Source organism: Apostichopus japonicus, chromosome 13, assembly GCF_037975245.1.
Source record: "Apostichopus japonicus isolate 1M-3 chromosome 13, ASM3797524v1, whole genome shotgun sequence".
In the NCBI taxonomy this organism is placed as follows: domain Eukaryota; kingdom Metazoa; phylum Echinodermata; class Holothuroidea; order Aspidochirotida; family Stichopodidae; genus Apostichopus; species Apostichopus japonicus.
This window is the reverse complement of record NC_092573.1, coordinates 13,863,972-13,880,443: the sequence shown is the minus strand read 5'-3', so window position 1 is coordinate 13,880,443 and position 16,472 is coordinate 13,863,972. Positions and strand designations below refer to the sequence as shown.

Sequence of the window (16,472 nt, the reverse complement as noted above, 5' to 3'; positions counted from 1 at the left end):
GTATTTTATGCAAACATAAATTAGTTTAAATTATCACTATAGGGGCGTGTACACCTGCGTAGGAAATAAAAAAATATATAAAAAAAAAATTAAAAATTAAAAAATCTCGTCCTGATGCTCAACTAAAGCTATATATATGTATATTTGGAAATTATATACAATATGAAAAAAGTTGCAGGTATGTTAATTTTGGGACCTATTTTTTTTTTTTAAGTATATGTGATTTGTGATAGAATCTATATGTTATAAGAGGGACAAACACACAATTAAGAAAGATTCTGTTTTATGTCTGAGTGCAAGTTATATATTATACTTTGTCATAAGTTTATTGGTATATCTCATACTAGTTGTATATATGTCTCCAATTGCGATTAACGTCAGCAGCTGAGACTTGTAAGCTGTAAGGTAATCCAGCCTGTTTCACCAACAAGTGAAGAAAAGAAGACGAAAAAAAATCTATATTTAACCATTTGTTGAGTATGTTTTCTGATATGGAAAACAAATTTCAGCGGGAGGGCGATAACAGGGTTTCCATTCAAGTGTCGATGACGGGTTTTACGTCCGTAGTAAGATCGCATTAACACTCAAAGACATACCTAGTCTCTTCGCCAGGTACCTAATGACGTAATTCATAGACTTGTCTCTTCTCTCGATTCTTAATAACTTAACAAGTAGATGTACAGGGTTTTTTTCTTCTTCTTTGTGGTTGGTTGGTGTTTGTTTTTGAATGAATAGACGTAGTATACAGACCAAGTGTATTAACGTGAAAAGCTTGAGATATAACGACAGCGGGTTATAGGGGGTTAATATTTCGGTCGAATCTCAATTGCTCATGGGGGGGGGGGGGTATGAAATCGCGCACTATGCATATAGGCGAATGTTCAACGCAGTTTATATCTTACTTACATCCTTATATTCCATCTTAATAGCTGCATTTAAATTTCAAATACAATATAGTATTCGACTGTATTTTGTTTATATATTATTTTATTGTTGCTGTTGTTGTTGTTTTTGTTATTATCGGTGAATGTCGGTGAGCGTGGTTAAAAGGTTTTTCTAGTTTTAATTTTAGCAAATACTCGGTACTAGTTCATTGCTAAATCCAATGCTGTCCGTACAATATCGTACTTATCGTCGTCACCTGGTCAAAGATGAACGTATGTAAAGCCCAAATGAGACCATGTATGTCTACCATGGATTGGAAGACACTAAGTTATAATAAACGTCATTTTTATTACGTAGGTGTACGGTATAAGATCATCTTTTCGAGGAATTGATTTTAATGACATTGCCGCGTTGTACGCTATCAAGCAGTTATTGACAAATCATGATTTATGAACAGGATATATGCTAGACCGTACAATCGACCTATTACATGCATGTTTCTATTGACATATCTATAGGTCTATCAAAATACATAAACATACACACGCACATACATACATACATACATATATACACATATCACCACAACAGAACTAGCATTGTTCATACAGGTGGCAAAAGCCTACAGTGGAATTACGAACTATATATATATATATATACATATGTATATATATATAGGCTATATATATAGGCTATATAGTCTACATATATAGGCTATATACATATGTATATATAGTCTACATATATAGGCTATATACATATGTATATATAGTCTACATATATAGGCTATATACATATGTATATATAGTCTACATATATAGGCTATATACATATGTATATATTGTCTACATATATAGGCTATATATATATATATATATATATATATATATATAAATATATATATATATATAGGCTATATATATATATATATATAGCCTATATATGCCCATGCATAAGCCCATGCATGCTGAATTGAAATGTGATAGGAGCAGTACGGAGAGCCAAACGTTCCATAAATGTCGAAAAAGAAAGTGAAGTGTCCAAGTTAATATATATATATGTCCAATTCGATATCAACATGTTACAATTCGATATCAGCATGTTACAATTCCATATGAACATGTCGAAACAAAATACAATATGCCATTGCGTCTATCAACATGTCAAATTCAGCATCAGCATGTCGAAAACTTGTGACAGCATGACACGTACTACACTGGCCATGTCAACATGCTATATTTACGTCGTGCTATAATTTGGACATATATATATATTAACTTGGACACTTCACTTTCTTTTTCGACATTTATGGAACGTTTGGCTCTCCGTAGAGCAGCCCTAGTAATAAAGGAATCCCTCTTTATTGCCGTTAAGTCAGTTCGGGATATATCAGGGAGCCTTTAATTATATAATACCAGAGGAGCTGTTAATACTTCCAGGGAATTGGTGAATGCCATTCAGAGGGTGTTAGCACAATTAGCATGCACCCAGCAGTTTTGAATACCACACAACCCTGTTAGGAGTGAGAAGAAATCAATAAATGAACCTATTCAGTAGACGATGTATACCCACGCGTGGCACCTGTCACTTGCCTTTGTGTGTCGCGTGCCCTCTCCATACTTAACAACAGATCTTTGTTAGTTACAGAAGAGACTCCCCGTGAATCCGAAATGACCACAAATTTCTGTTTACAAAGAGTAAAGCTAATTGTGTCTTAGAAACGAAGTTAAAAGGCCATCAGCTAGCAAATATATACACTTGCTGGTAATGAAAAGAGCACAAAGAAAAAGAGTCGCGCGCGTGCCTGGTAAAAATAATTGTTTCTGTGTGTAGTTTCTTTGTACAAATGTTGGCACGCGTCTCAGGCGAGGGATAGCAACATACAATATATACATTGTATCTGTCTTGTGACCCACCCGACCCTTGATGTCAATGGACTGTTGCTGAGTTAGGGCCATTGTGACTATGTTGCCGCAAAAACTATATTGCATTTTTCTTATTTTTAATGTGTTATGGTGTTTCTTTCTCATGCGACACTTGATACTGAAATAATCACAGTTCGATATATACAGGCTCGTAGCCAGCCTTCGTGATTAGTGAGGGGGTGGAGGTGGGGGGTGGGTGGGAGGTAAATTTCGTTCACGCCAGTTATATAAGAGTCGGGGAATTTAAGTTGAAAAGTCGTGTCATTTCCATCACGTTTTCTTCCTTTGTGTATAATTTGTGTGCATGTGTTATCAAGTTTATGCCAATTGGGAGGTTTTTTTCGGGGGTGGGGGGGGGGGTTGAGGGCCGGAGAGAGGGGAGAGATGGAGGTACGTATCCCAATGTACCCAGAAGCAGATCATTTATGATCATATATGTATATCATTGCTATTAAATTTTCTTTTGACATTTTTTGTTGTTGCCGTCCCCACCCAACCGTTTCGTCCCTGCACATGCCTGCGTGTGTGTGGAGGGTGTGGGGCGCGGGTTCCCTACGGTATTGCTTCATTTGTTCTTTTATGCGATAATGAGGTACTGCATGTAAGTGTGCTGATCACGTGACCACAATCCTAATGTTGGAGGACAGGGATTAAGAATGTCGTCATTTGGCAATACATGACTTAATGATGACAATATGATCATGATGATTATCATGATCATGATCATCATCATCATCATCATCATCATCATCATCATCATCATCATGATCATGATCATCATCATGATGATCATCATCATGATCATGATCATGATCATCATGATCATGATCATCATCATGATCATGATCATGATCATGATCATCATGATCATGATCATCATCATGATGATCATCATCATGATCATGATCATGATCATCATGATCATCATGATCATCATCATCATCATCATCATCATCATCATCATCATCATCATCATCATCATCATCATCATCATCATCATCATCATCATCATCATCATCATCATCATCATCATCATAATCATCGTAATCATAATAATCATAATCATCATCATCATCATCATCATCATCATCATCATCATCATCATCATCATCATCATCATCATCATCATCATCATCATCATCATCATCATCATCATCATCATCATCATCATCATCATAATCATCGTAATCATAATAATCATAATCATCATCATCATAAAAATCATCATCATCATAAAAATCATCATCATCATAATCATCATAATCATCATAATCATCATAATAATCATAATAATCATAATCATAGCAGTGTTTTTACGACGCTTAACGCGACCACAAATGTGGGAGAGAACCCGAAAAAGATCATTCAAATTTGGAATTTTTTCAATTTAGAAAGTCATTTCAGATTTGGAAAAACCATAGATTGCTCTTGGATGAAAAACCCACCTTACTTATACCCGGCCGGGTAAATCAAACCCGGAATTTTAAATGAGCCTCCCGTTTTCCGGTATATACACGCCATACAACGGGTCGCTGCTTCATGAATGATCGCTCGAAGGAACCACTTCTCGTTCCCTTGTATATGCATGCACGTGCATTGCTCATATCTATTATTAATGACAACACCATATAGAGATGTAAATTTGGTAGTGGGTGACCGATGCGGGGCGGGAGCGGAGGGGAGGGTTACAGGGGAAAGATACACCCCCTATTGGTGGGTGTGCGGACGGCGTTCGGGGATTCTTTGACACCTCTGAGGAGGCAAACGTAACTGGGAATAGTTCAAAAGGGCAGAAATTGGTATTCTACAGTTCATTTTGATAGTAAGCTATAACAATTTGAACTTTTAACTCTATTTTCCTGTTATAAACAGTATCTACTGTTATTGACAGGTTTATGAACCAGTCTCATCAGGGGCAACCCAGAGGCCATAAGTATAGTTATGAACTGGTGGGTTTTTGTAGTGGGTATAATAAGGGTTCAATAGGTGAGAAACTCGCCTCGACATTTTACTTCCCTATTTCAAAATCCATTTTACTTTCTTGTTTTGGTTGCAAACTTAGTCTTGCAACTTTTAAACTTTTCACCCCTCATGTACAGTAAGTATTTCTAGCATAACTATAAACTTGGCTCATTCATTGGGGAAGCACAATAGGAACTATATTTGTTATTGTTTTTCTCTCTCCCTATCTCCTTCGTTACAATTACGGGTAGTTAAGCACGGTACAGTTAAAACATTACATAGTCTATAGTCGGCACAAAGGAAAGAAAGAAAGGAAAATTGAAAGAAAAACACGTTTTTGTATGGAGAGTCGGAGTGAATTCATACCGTATTACTGATTGCGCAAGTTTAATTCCTATGTTAACACAGTTACTGTGTAAGGGTTTCAGCAGTTGTTTATATAGTTCATACAAGGCTCTGCACATGTGTGCGCAATAGTGTGAAGTAGGCCTATCCTCGATTCGCTACAGTATATCATATATAGTAGGCTATCTGGCTGGTAGTTAGTGTAGCAGTGGCGAAACTAGGCCCGTGTGACCTGGATGTCAACTGCCGAAAAAAGTATATGACCACCAATCGGCTGAAGAAAAGTTTGATTCATTTTCGTATGTCTTAAATACTTTTCAGTATGGTTTGTTCATAAAAAAAAATCTCTCCAGAAAGTCACCAAATTGGGAATTCAAACGGAAGTCTGTCCTCAACAGAGAAAGCCCTTATGTCTAGGCCTAATATATAGAGTGCCTTATCTAGGCCTTATATCTAGTGCTATATATGTAAGAACAAGTTGAGCTTGGGTGAAAGTGAAGTTTTCTTTGGCCCAGGGGCAAATCCTATGGCTGGACCGGGGCAAGGTCCCTCCTTGCTACACCACCGGCTGTTATACTTATTCCTACCGGTTCAAAGCACAACCCCCACCGATTTTATATTTAAAGTAGTATAGGCTATGTTATTCTATGCTTGCAATGAAACTGTTGAAATTGGGTGCGGTTGATGTTTGTGCTAAAAAGTAACCGACTTTCTGCATGTCGGTGACCAACGATATGCCATCATGCATTTTTTATTGCGTAACGATACTATTGTCATAACATTTGATGCGAAAGCGTTACATTGTTAGGCGTATAATGAGTTTTGCATCATTTGAAAATTACATTCTTTCATGTACATTTTACGGGTTACGTGTAACGCAGCAACACGATGATTTTCGTGATGATGTCATGTTAATGTATCTTGTCAGCAAGTCAAATATCGTATTCCCGGACGATTAGTCGTGTTACCGGTATACTAACACGCTAACGTCACAACTCGACCGTCCTTCGGGATCAACGTGTATATATATATATATATATATATATATATATATATATATATATATATATATATATAAATATACAAGGGCGTAGGAACCGGGGGGCTGGGGGCGCCAGCCCCCCCAGTGAAAAATATGGGGGGCGGAAGTATCGTTCCGCCCCCCCCCCACTCCGCAAGTCAGAAAACCCCTTTTTCATTTCCAAATGAGAAAAAAATCTCATTTGAAGCACCAAATTGCATCTAAAGCCAGGTGAAAATGCAAAAATTCTTTACAAAATGGAGTGGGTGTTGAAGTGTGCTATATTGCACCAAATTGCATCTGAGGCCACCTGGAAATGCACAAAAATTCCAAAGGGGAGGGGGCACCCCCTCCCCTTAGACCCCTCCCCCAGGCCGGCCATCAGTCTTCAGCCCCCCCCCCACTCAAAAGTACCTTCCTACGCCACTGTATGTATATATATATATATATATATATATAGATATATATATATATACAAAGAATTAAAAATAGCTCATTATAACAACCTTGTAAGAGACCTAATGATAGATCAGATTTATTGCATATAAATGACTTGGAATGCACCATTTCACGTCTAAAAGTGGATTTGTTTCTATGGGAAGACCCCCCCCCCCCCCCCACAAGGGAATTGACTGACTGAGCCTCCCTGGTATAACTATTCTTCAAGTTGGGACATTTTCCTAATGCTAGTACCTCTCTATATCTGTCCTCCAATATCATGCTTCAAAGCACTGGTATTGACAGTACAAACAGTTCCTAACCTTGATCTGATACTAATGCTAATGCCTCTCTAAACTGTACTCCAGTATCATGCTCTCCAAGGCACTGGTATTGACAGTAAAAACAGTTCCTAACCTTGATCTGATACTAATGCTAATGCCTCTCTAAACTGTACTCCAGTATCATGCTCTCCAAGGCACTGGTATTGACAGTACAAACAGTTCCCAACCTTGATCTGATAGAAACATGATATTCACACTGCTTATACTGACAATACGAGTGCTCTGAAGCAGGACATGACATAACAGTATAGAAAAAATTGTCCCAACTGGGTGCTCCATGCGGCCAGGTTCATGCAAAAACTTAGAAACCCCCTCAGTCTTACTAACATATAATTGTTCTAACAACCATTTGACTAATGTATCTATAATAAGCAAGTTATGAATTATTTTGCTCAAAGGGGGAATCATTTTTCACGATTAAAAATGAATTTGTTTGTTTGTTTGTTTATTTCTTTCTTTTCTTTTCCAAAGCTTTGAAGTGTGTATACCTGATTTCATAATTCGTGGTGTTATTTCATCATAATTCGTGGTGTTATTTCAATGTGCTGTAATCTGCCAGTAATAGATTGCCATTTCGTGCAACCTACCCACCTTTCCAAGGCGAAGTGTGTATGATGAAAAAGGTTAAAAATAATATGGGTTAATCTGAACAAAGACCGGGAAAACCAGAGGAGTAAATTTACCCCCCCAAAAAATGATGGATATGGAGGCGATCCCCTTCTAAATGCCGCTTGTTACAAATTACTCGAAATCCGGAGATGAACCGGTATATCTAGAAGGAAGGTCGTTGACTTGAGGATAACGCACAAAAAAAAATATGGTGTGAAATGTGTGGGGTTTGTTTTCTTATTTCTTCTAAATATTTTTTTTTTTCATTTTTAGAGTGTTTTTGTGTCTTTCAAAACTACCACGATGATTCAAAGACGAGATTCTATAAATAAATGGTTATTCTTCCTAATGATAAGTTCCGTCGATTCTGATTGGCTGATTGATACGATGACGTCATTCAATCGGTTGAGTATCTCGGAATTCGAGACTCAGCTCACGTCTGATTCATCGTCACTCTCTCTATACATACAGCACGGGCAATGTCTCGAGAAGAATTAATACCCAATCTTCGATGTAATCGTGTATAACGATTATTTCGGAAAGCTTTGCACGTAATGTTCGTAGAAATCGCGGCCTGATAGTAGACTGGCTTATACGGGAACGCTACATGCGTTACTCGGCCAAACGAGACAAATTTATAACTCGTGACAGGTGTCACGCACGGAAAGACATATACGGTATACACACACACACATATTATATACCGTGGACGCAAACAAAACATATCGCAAACACATTCGCTTACATACACACGTATAGGCTGCGTTTTCTTTTCCCCCGACCCCCTCTTTTATAGAAGCAAATATTCTGATCCCCCTAACATATTCCTATAATCTTTATGATCACGTGATCACAGTCCTGATAGGGTACTGTAAATGGACCCAGTTTAACTTCGTATTATGGACTTTTGAATTTGTTGCTGGCATTTTCGTCGGACCCAAAAAAATCTCAGTTTTGTCCCTCCAGAAATGTTGACATTTGAAGTTGATGATGAAACAGAAGTAATTCAATATCTAATTCCAACGCCTTAAATTCCAAAACGAAAACTCGTCAATTTTCGTAAAGGATATTGGCACCGAACTATATTAGAAATTGAACAATCACGCTATATCCATTTTTCCTTTCATATCGCCCACCTAACTGTCAGTTCGAATAAACGACGGAAACTCACTTGTGGGTGTTCCCCCGTCCCCTCACACACACACTCTCACGCACGAACACGCACACATGCACACACACATCCCAGTGTCCTCAAGAAGAAGACATGAACATTTCTTTCATCAGTAATTAATGTTAGGCCCTAAGTGTTATAGTCTGTTCAAACTGGCAGGGTTAGCGATGCAATATCACTACAGACGAGAAATCGGCGTCAGTTGTAATAATGTGGCCGTTGTTCCGTGATTGCTTCGCAAATGTATTTCGGGGACGGCCAATCCGTCTTAATTTCGAACCAATCATTCTCCCTTTATAGACACGACCATCTTGTATATATTTCTATATATATGATATGCTAACGAACAATGCTGTGCAGTGTGGTCATTATACTGTACTTTTCAAACCAATTTTTAGCTTGCTTCGGGTTAAAATCTACTAACAGTTCCTTCACAGACTTTCCTTGGTCCCTGGATTTATCACCATAGCAACGACAATTTAGACTCGCGTGCCCTGAGTATCATGAGACATCTGGCACGTGTCCTCAAGAGGCCGTATTCTTTTGTTGGCAGCGAAAAGCTGCCAATCAAAACTGGCGTCACCCATCGATTACTCACTGATGTGATAATGGTCTATGAGTAACAACGGTTCAGCTATTATACAAGGAAGGCTCGTCTACGGTAATGTATGATAAAATACGTCCGGATATACAACATATGACAGTCTCAACAATATTTCCTCTCGTTAACATATGCAAGGAGCTGATAAACCTATGCACGAAGCTGGATGAGACAACCCCTTGATATATGTTGTCATTAGTAGTGACATATATATATATATATATATATATATATATATATATATATATATATATATATATATATATATATATATATATATATATATACATATATATATATATATATATATATATATAAAGCGGGAAGCCTGGATTCGAATCCCGGTGGTGGAGGATCGAAGATTTTTCACTTTTCTGGATTTTCGAACTCATCACACTTTATACTTATCGAACTGAAGCCAATGGCTGGATGGTGGTAGTACAACAAAAACCAGCCACATGTATATATATGGGTGACCACATTGTAGATAAGAAATCGGGTATCGAAATATATATAGGCCTATATGATTGTATTAATTTCTTTGTGCCGCCATAAATAGCAAGCAAATATTAAGTTGTTGTATGCCAATATCAATTTGCTAACTTTCATGTATGTAAGACCGTTTAAAGCAGTGGTTGGCAAAAACAAAGAAGAAGCACGTTTTAGAGATACGCTATGCCAAAAAATTGATTGCAAGTTAGAATTTGCTAAAATGTTTTCCCCAAAACTTCTACTTAAGTTCTTACCATTGAAACTAGTCAGAAAGCCCACTGTCTAAGGTGATATAAAACAAACTGAAAGTCACAGAGAATATAACGTGTGACCATATATACTTGTGGATAAAGTTACCGGGTGCTTGCGGTTTCTCATGTCATATTTATAGAGACCAAAGACCTTTTAAACATAATTACCATTGACCTTTCTGCATTCCTCGTTGACTAGTTACCGTATTACGGGTAATAAAACATATCATAGTTGTGTTTCAAGCTGAAATGTCTTACTTGATAATATATGGAACTGCGGAACAACCCCCCCCCCCAATACACACTCACCCACCCACCCTCTTAATGGCTCTATTACCTATATAACAAGATTGAACAACGCATTATTGTGTACGGTACTGTTTCGTCTGTATGGAGTTTTTCGCAAGTTGGACAAGTATGTTTCTTACGTCAGCATTGACAAAATTGGATTACCCGGCTAATCCTATTATTCCTGGTACAATTTCGGCGGGATTTAAACATTTACAGATTAATCTACTTTCATTTGATGATGTAGGCACAGCATATAGCTTTTGTGTTACAACAGATCAGCATTACCTGTTAAATACATATATGATTTATTTCATACAGAATATAGTTACAGTATAGATAAAATTATGCACAGAGCATATACATTGTGTAAATATGCATAGGCGTATAGGAACCGGGGGAGGGGAATACAGGATACTAACTTCTCATATAGAAAAAAATATTTAAAAAAAAATATAAAAACTAGCATAAAACTCAAACAATCAGAAGAAAACAGAAAAATAAGCAAATATTCCAAATTAATTTCAGAGCATCTTCCCTTTATAACATATACCTGCGTGTTGGAAAATCACTACCAGAGATCAAAAAAAAAATGATACTGCATCGTCTTGGGGCTTCGTCCTCTCTGCACACCCCCTCCCTTCCCTCCAAACCAGGGGAGTGATGCATTAAATTCCTACCAGATGAAGACTATTCAGTAAAACATCCTATTGTATTCGATATATATGACCACATTGCACCTTTCAATTGTTATTAGCATGAACATGATCAAAATATAATATCATCCAGAACAAATGACATCACCTATAAACTCTGCTTCAAGTTAGCAGGCGGGGGTTTTTACTTTCAAAAAATGCAACTTGATTATTGGTTTCCGTGCTGTTTTTTGTACAACGTTATTATCAAATGCAATAATGAAACATATACGCGTGGGCCTAATGCGCAATTCTGGTAAATGGATTATCAATCATATATATTTTTCCGGCATGTGCCCACGCATGTTTATATATATATATATATATATATATATATATATATATATATATATATATATATATATATATATATATATATATATATATATATATATATATATATCTATATATATATATATATATATATATATATATATATGTATATATGTATGTATGTATGTATGTATATATATATATATATATAGGCTGTATATAGGCTATATATAGGCTATATATAGACTTATGTGTCACGGACACTATAGGCTATACTTTCGTTGTGTGCCGCAGTAACAGGATGCAGTACCGTAATATTTTATATTGGTTACTTTTGCGTACATTACATCATATAAAGTATTGACTGACAGGGAGTGTTAGGCGTAACTGGGTTAACCGAGTGGGTGGGTGGGCGGGCGTCGATCTTTTCAAAGAATTGGAGGGGCAAGCTTCCAGAAACATCCCCTCCATAAATGGAAATGCACTTGTCAAGAAGCACATAAACAACATGGCTGTTAGATATAGCCTACCCGGTACCTACTCACCCTTCCCCTTCAGCCTCCCCCTCCCCTTCCTCGAAAGACTGAGAACGAAGCTCTTTTACGCTGAAAACTGACAGACAAAGTGATTCGATTCACCTGGCACTAGGTATCAGACATGTTCAAAGAAAATAGCTACATTACCTTAACACTGTATTCTTTGGTATTTTGTGTGACAATTATAAGTCGTATTATGTTGCAACATACCCTGTTAGCATCGTTATACTTTACGCACACACATACATACACACCCACATTCATCAACTAAACGCCAACACACACACACACAGACTTTGGTTTATGATTTATGATAACAAAAATTCATTACAAAAACATGTGCGCACTAATCTTGTGTCAAAAAAAAAATGAATAGATACTATATATACTCCAGCACTTTTCATAACAGAACAGTTCGATATAGTCAACCTACATTTAACAAGTGTCCTTGGTTACGTGCATCCATACATGACTGTTTATTCATCCAAAATTCCTTTTCTCTGTCTCTCCTGCTCTCACTCTCTCTCTCTCCACCTATTGTCCTTCATTTTCTTTTCAACATCCACCATTTCTATAAATTACTTGATTTGTGAGCTATACTGCCAGATAAATCGTCTACTCTGATTCGTGATAGTTTTGGCGTCTCTGGATGACTTAAAATTAACAATCCGTCTGATAAATTCAGTGGCGTAGGAAGGTACTTTTGAGTGGGGGGGGGGGCTGAAGACTGATGGCCGGCCTGGGGGAGGGGTCTAAGGGGAGGGGGTGTCCCTCAGATGCAATTTGGTGCAATATAGCACACTTCAACGCCCACTCCATTTTGTAAACTTAATTTTGTATTTTCACCAGGCCTTAGATGCAATTTGGTGCTCCAAATTTTTTTTCTCATTTGGAAATGAAAAAGGGGTTTTCTGGCTTGCGAAGCGGGGGGGGGGGGGGGCGGAATGATACTTCCGCCCCTCCACATTTTTTCACTGGGGGCTGGCGCCCCCAGCCCCCCCCGGTTCCTACGCCCTTGATTTCTATAAATAAAGTCTTATGAATTGAATTGAATTGAAATTACTTGATTTGTGAGGTATACTGCCAGATAAATCGTCTACTCTGATTCGTGATAGTTTTTGCGTCTCTGGATGACTTAAAATTAACAATCCGTCTGATAAATTCAAGCAGTATGTAAAGTAGAACTTGATAGCGCTAATATTCAGGCATGGATTTGATTCTCTATATAGATAGCCATTGACTTGAAATGCATATACAATAGAAATATCAAATAATTTTAAGAAAAATGAAGCAAATAAATGGCAAACTTTAAATGACCAGCATGACAGCGGCTCATTTTAATATTATTCAAAAGTGGAGGAGATTTTGACTATCACAAGGTCAAGGGTCACTTACGTAAAAAAATAAACAACAGAACGATACATACATAAAGAACCGTACCCCCTTCCCAACCCCCACCCTCTCCCTTCCCAACCCCCACACACTCTCCCCCCCCCCTCTCCGTCCCAGAACCCCCTAATTAACATCATTGTACAATAAGCCTCGTTTTAAGAACCTGCTCCTTGAAACGAATTGAGTAAAAGGGAAGCATGAACGCTGATGTAAATAATGACCACACCCGATGTTTTTTTTTTCGAGACTGGAACAAAGGGAGCGTGGAAGGGCGGAGAAGAGAAAGATTGGCTTTTACTTTCCGTTATTGGACTATAGTTTGACGCCCATCGTTTTGTATTTATGCATTTATTCTATGATAAACGTGACACCTGAAGTTCATTCAAACCATCATAATCTCTGCTTTAACGACACTTGTGCATGTGGTGGATTCTACATTGGGTTCAAAGTACAGAGGGTCCGTATGTTGTTACGTTTTGAGGTGACTTTGTGATCTGCTTCCTCAAATCAAAGTCACATGTCTCACTGCCATTCGCATCATGTGCCCCTCCCCCTTCCCCTTCGAAGAATGTATACCCCTTAACCACACCCCCTATAATCATGTTGATATAGCCGTCAATCGTCGCATCATCCCCCCCCCCCAATGTAATAAGGTTACATTGTGTTTAACCAAGTACACCCCCATCTCCACCCCACCCCTCCGACGCACATTTAAGTATCGACATTCGGGTAGAGATTTTCTTGATTTTATCAAATACTAATGTCGCTAAATACGTATTGCGTATTCTACACTAAATTGAAGAGATTTTCCTTTTCAATGCCTGTTTATAAACAAATTTCAACACCTCCCTTAGTTCAGCCTACTTGCGTGACTCACTGTTACCGGGTAATGGTTGTACCTGATCCAAGAATTTTAAGTTCTTTCACTGTAAGGTTAAAACTGATCCTCGAACCAGGAAACATGTATATGGTGGAATCGTTTAACCTTCACTGCATTTGAACCACACCAGCTTAAAAAAAAAAGCCAACTTGTTGAACAATATGTAGCCTACATGTAACACAGACATCGCCGAACTGTCTCAATTTTGCAACAATGTAATTATTCTTATAATATTTGATGCTTGCTCCCTGTGTGTGTTTTATCATCCATGATCAGGCGCGTATCCAGGATTTTCTAACCCGGGGGGCGCGAATTACTATCTAAGCGGAGCGCCACCATCGGTTGGCGCGGAGCGTACAAGAAAATTTCTGGTTTTGATACCCCCCAGATCACCGGAAATGGCACTTCTCGGGCTTGAAAATGAGCAACCAGATGTAGACTTTTGCCTGAGAACCAAGTATTTCCCAAAAGTTTTTTCCATCCATAACCTTTTTGAAGATTGTCACCAGTCACACATCATGTTGGACCTGATTGCATGTCCTATGGATGATTGCTTTTGTAGGTTATTCTACGTCACGGCCCACAATATCCGAAAGCCCCACTTTTGAAGGTTTTAAGCCCATTACTTGTTGAGAATTTGAAAATTCACTTTTCTCGTGAATAAAATCACTTGAAAAGATACCCATAATGTTGCAGAAAATTCAATCTATAGACAACCAATATAGAAAAACCTCCTTGAACCCCTAACAGACAGGTCCAAATTGAACGAGTAGAGGAAAGTATGATGAAGAATGTTGGTGAGGAAATTTTGGAAAATTCCGACAGAGTTAAGTTATTGGTGTAGAAATATTGCAACCTCTTATAATGGCTTTTACAAAACTTGGTTGAAGGAACAGAAAAATAGCAGATATTTCCGATATCAGGTATATCGAAACCGAACACTTCACTCATAGGCGTAGGTCCCGTAGGAGGCGGGGGCTGCAGCCCCCCCCCCCCAATTGTTTTCCCATTTTTTTGGGCACCTACTGAAAGAAAAATAAATAGCAATGAATAGCTTAAAATGATCTCCTTGGTAATTGAAATAAAGTTGTAAGCTTGGCCGACATTACTACTGTAAAAGAGAGTTTTGACATAAATGGATCTGTATGGTTTTTCTCCATCTACATAAGACATTTGGTTGTTTACATTAGCATCCGGCGGTATACTGTGCAACTTTGACGGACCGTGCGGTACACGATGCCATTTGATGTAATGACCGATCTTGCCTATATGGTATTGGCATCGACATGTTGAATGCGCGCTTCTTGCGCGAAAAATTTTGGCTTTTTTTTCGGGCAAGTCATTACAGCCCCCAAATCCAATCTGGCTCCTACGCCTTTGACTACACACATTGACAGTTTTTGAGGCTGTACATCGTGGAACATGCATTTCAATGCTCATTGATACGATGTTATATCTGCTCTTTGCTTTACAAATTCGAACAGGCGTGTAGCGAGTAATTGCCAAGGGAGGGCGAAGCCTGTAAGCAAACTATCTAAGCGAAGCGCCACCATGAGTTGGCGCGAAGCGTACAAGAAAAATTTTGGCCGAAAATGCCTCCCAGATCGCTGGAAATGACACTTCCCAGGCCTTGTAAGTTGCATCTAAGCATTGTCTATTTTGAAATTACTAGCGATGTCATAAAGAAAATTTGCTCGGGGGGGGGGGGCGGTCGCCCCCTTCCCGAAATGCGTTATGTTCCCCGACGACTCGGTCGAGTTCAAGTACATTAGTAAGAGAGGAAAAACGGAAACGTCAAAAATGGAGTTGTCGGGGTAAGGGGTAGGGTGAGGCGCACACCCCCTCCGTAATCCTTGATCTGTCACTGGCTGTCCTGTGTATATAATAGGGATCTTTCTCTTCCCGAGGTCTTGGCTATCTTCTACTCCCTCCTTTTCTCCTTTTTCTCTCTTTTTTCTTTTTCTTTTCCCTTCCTTCCTCTCCTCCTTTTCTTTTTTCCCCTCCTTTTCCCTTTTTTCTTCTCTTTTTTTTCTCTCCTTTTTTTCCTTACCCGGGGGGCGCGCGCCCCCAACGCCCCCCCTGGATACGCACCTGATGATACAACTAAGGAACATTGTTACTAGGCATCTCAATGAAATACAGGTGTCCCCTCTCATGCAATTCTATTGCATTTTGCGATTTGGACTCGTCTTTTTAACTTTCCAACTTGTCTTTTAATCTTCTTCACGACACAGTATTTTATTTGTATATATTTTTTATATTCAGCTGCATACCCGACAATACAGGGTAATACTAATACTTTCATGGTTTGACATCATTACTGAGGCGGAGAACTTAGGTAAACTTGCTCAGAAAACTTGCTGA

The 16,472-nt window shown here is 38.3% G+C and overlaps 1 protein-coding gene across 1 annotated transcript in view; it reads right to left on the bottom strand.

Annotated features, from left to right (window-relative positions):
* LOC139978348 (uncharacterized) overlaps window positions 1-16,472 on the bottom strand; it is a 49,880-nt gene that overhangs the window by 25,990 nt on the left and 7,418 nt on the right. The gene's annotated exons all lie outside the window — the stretch shown is intronic.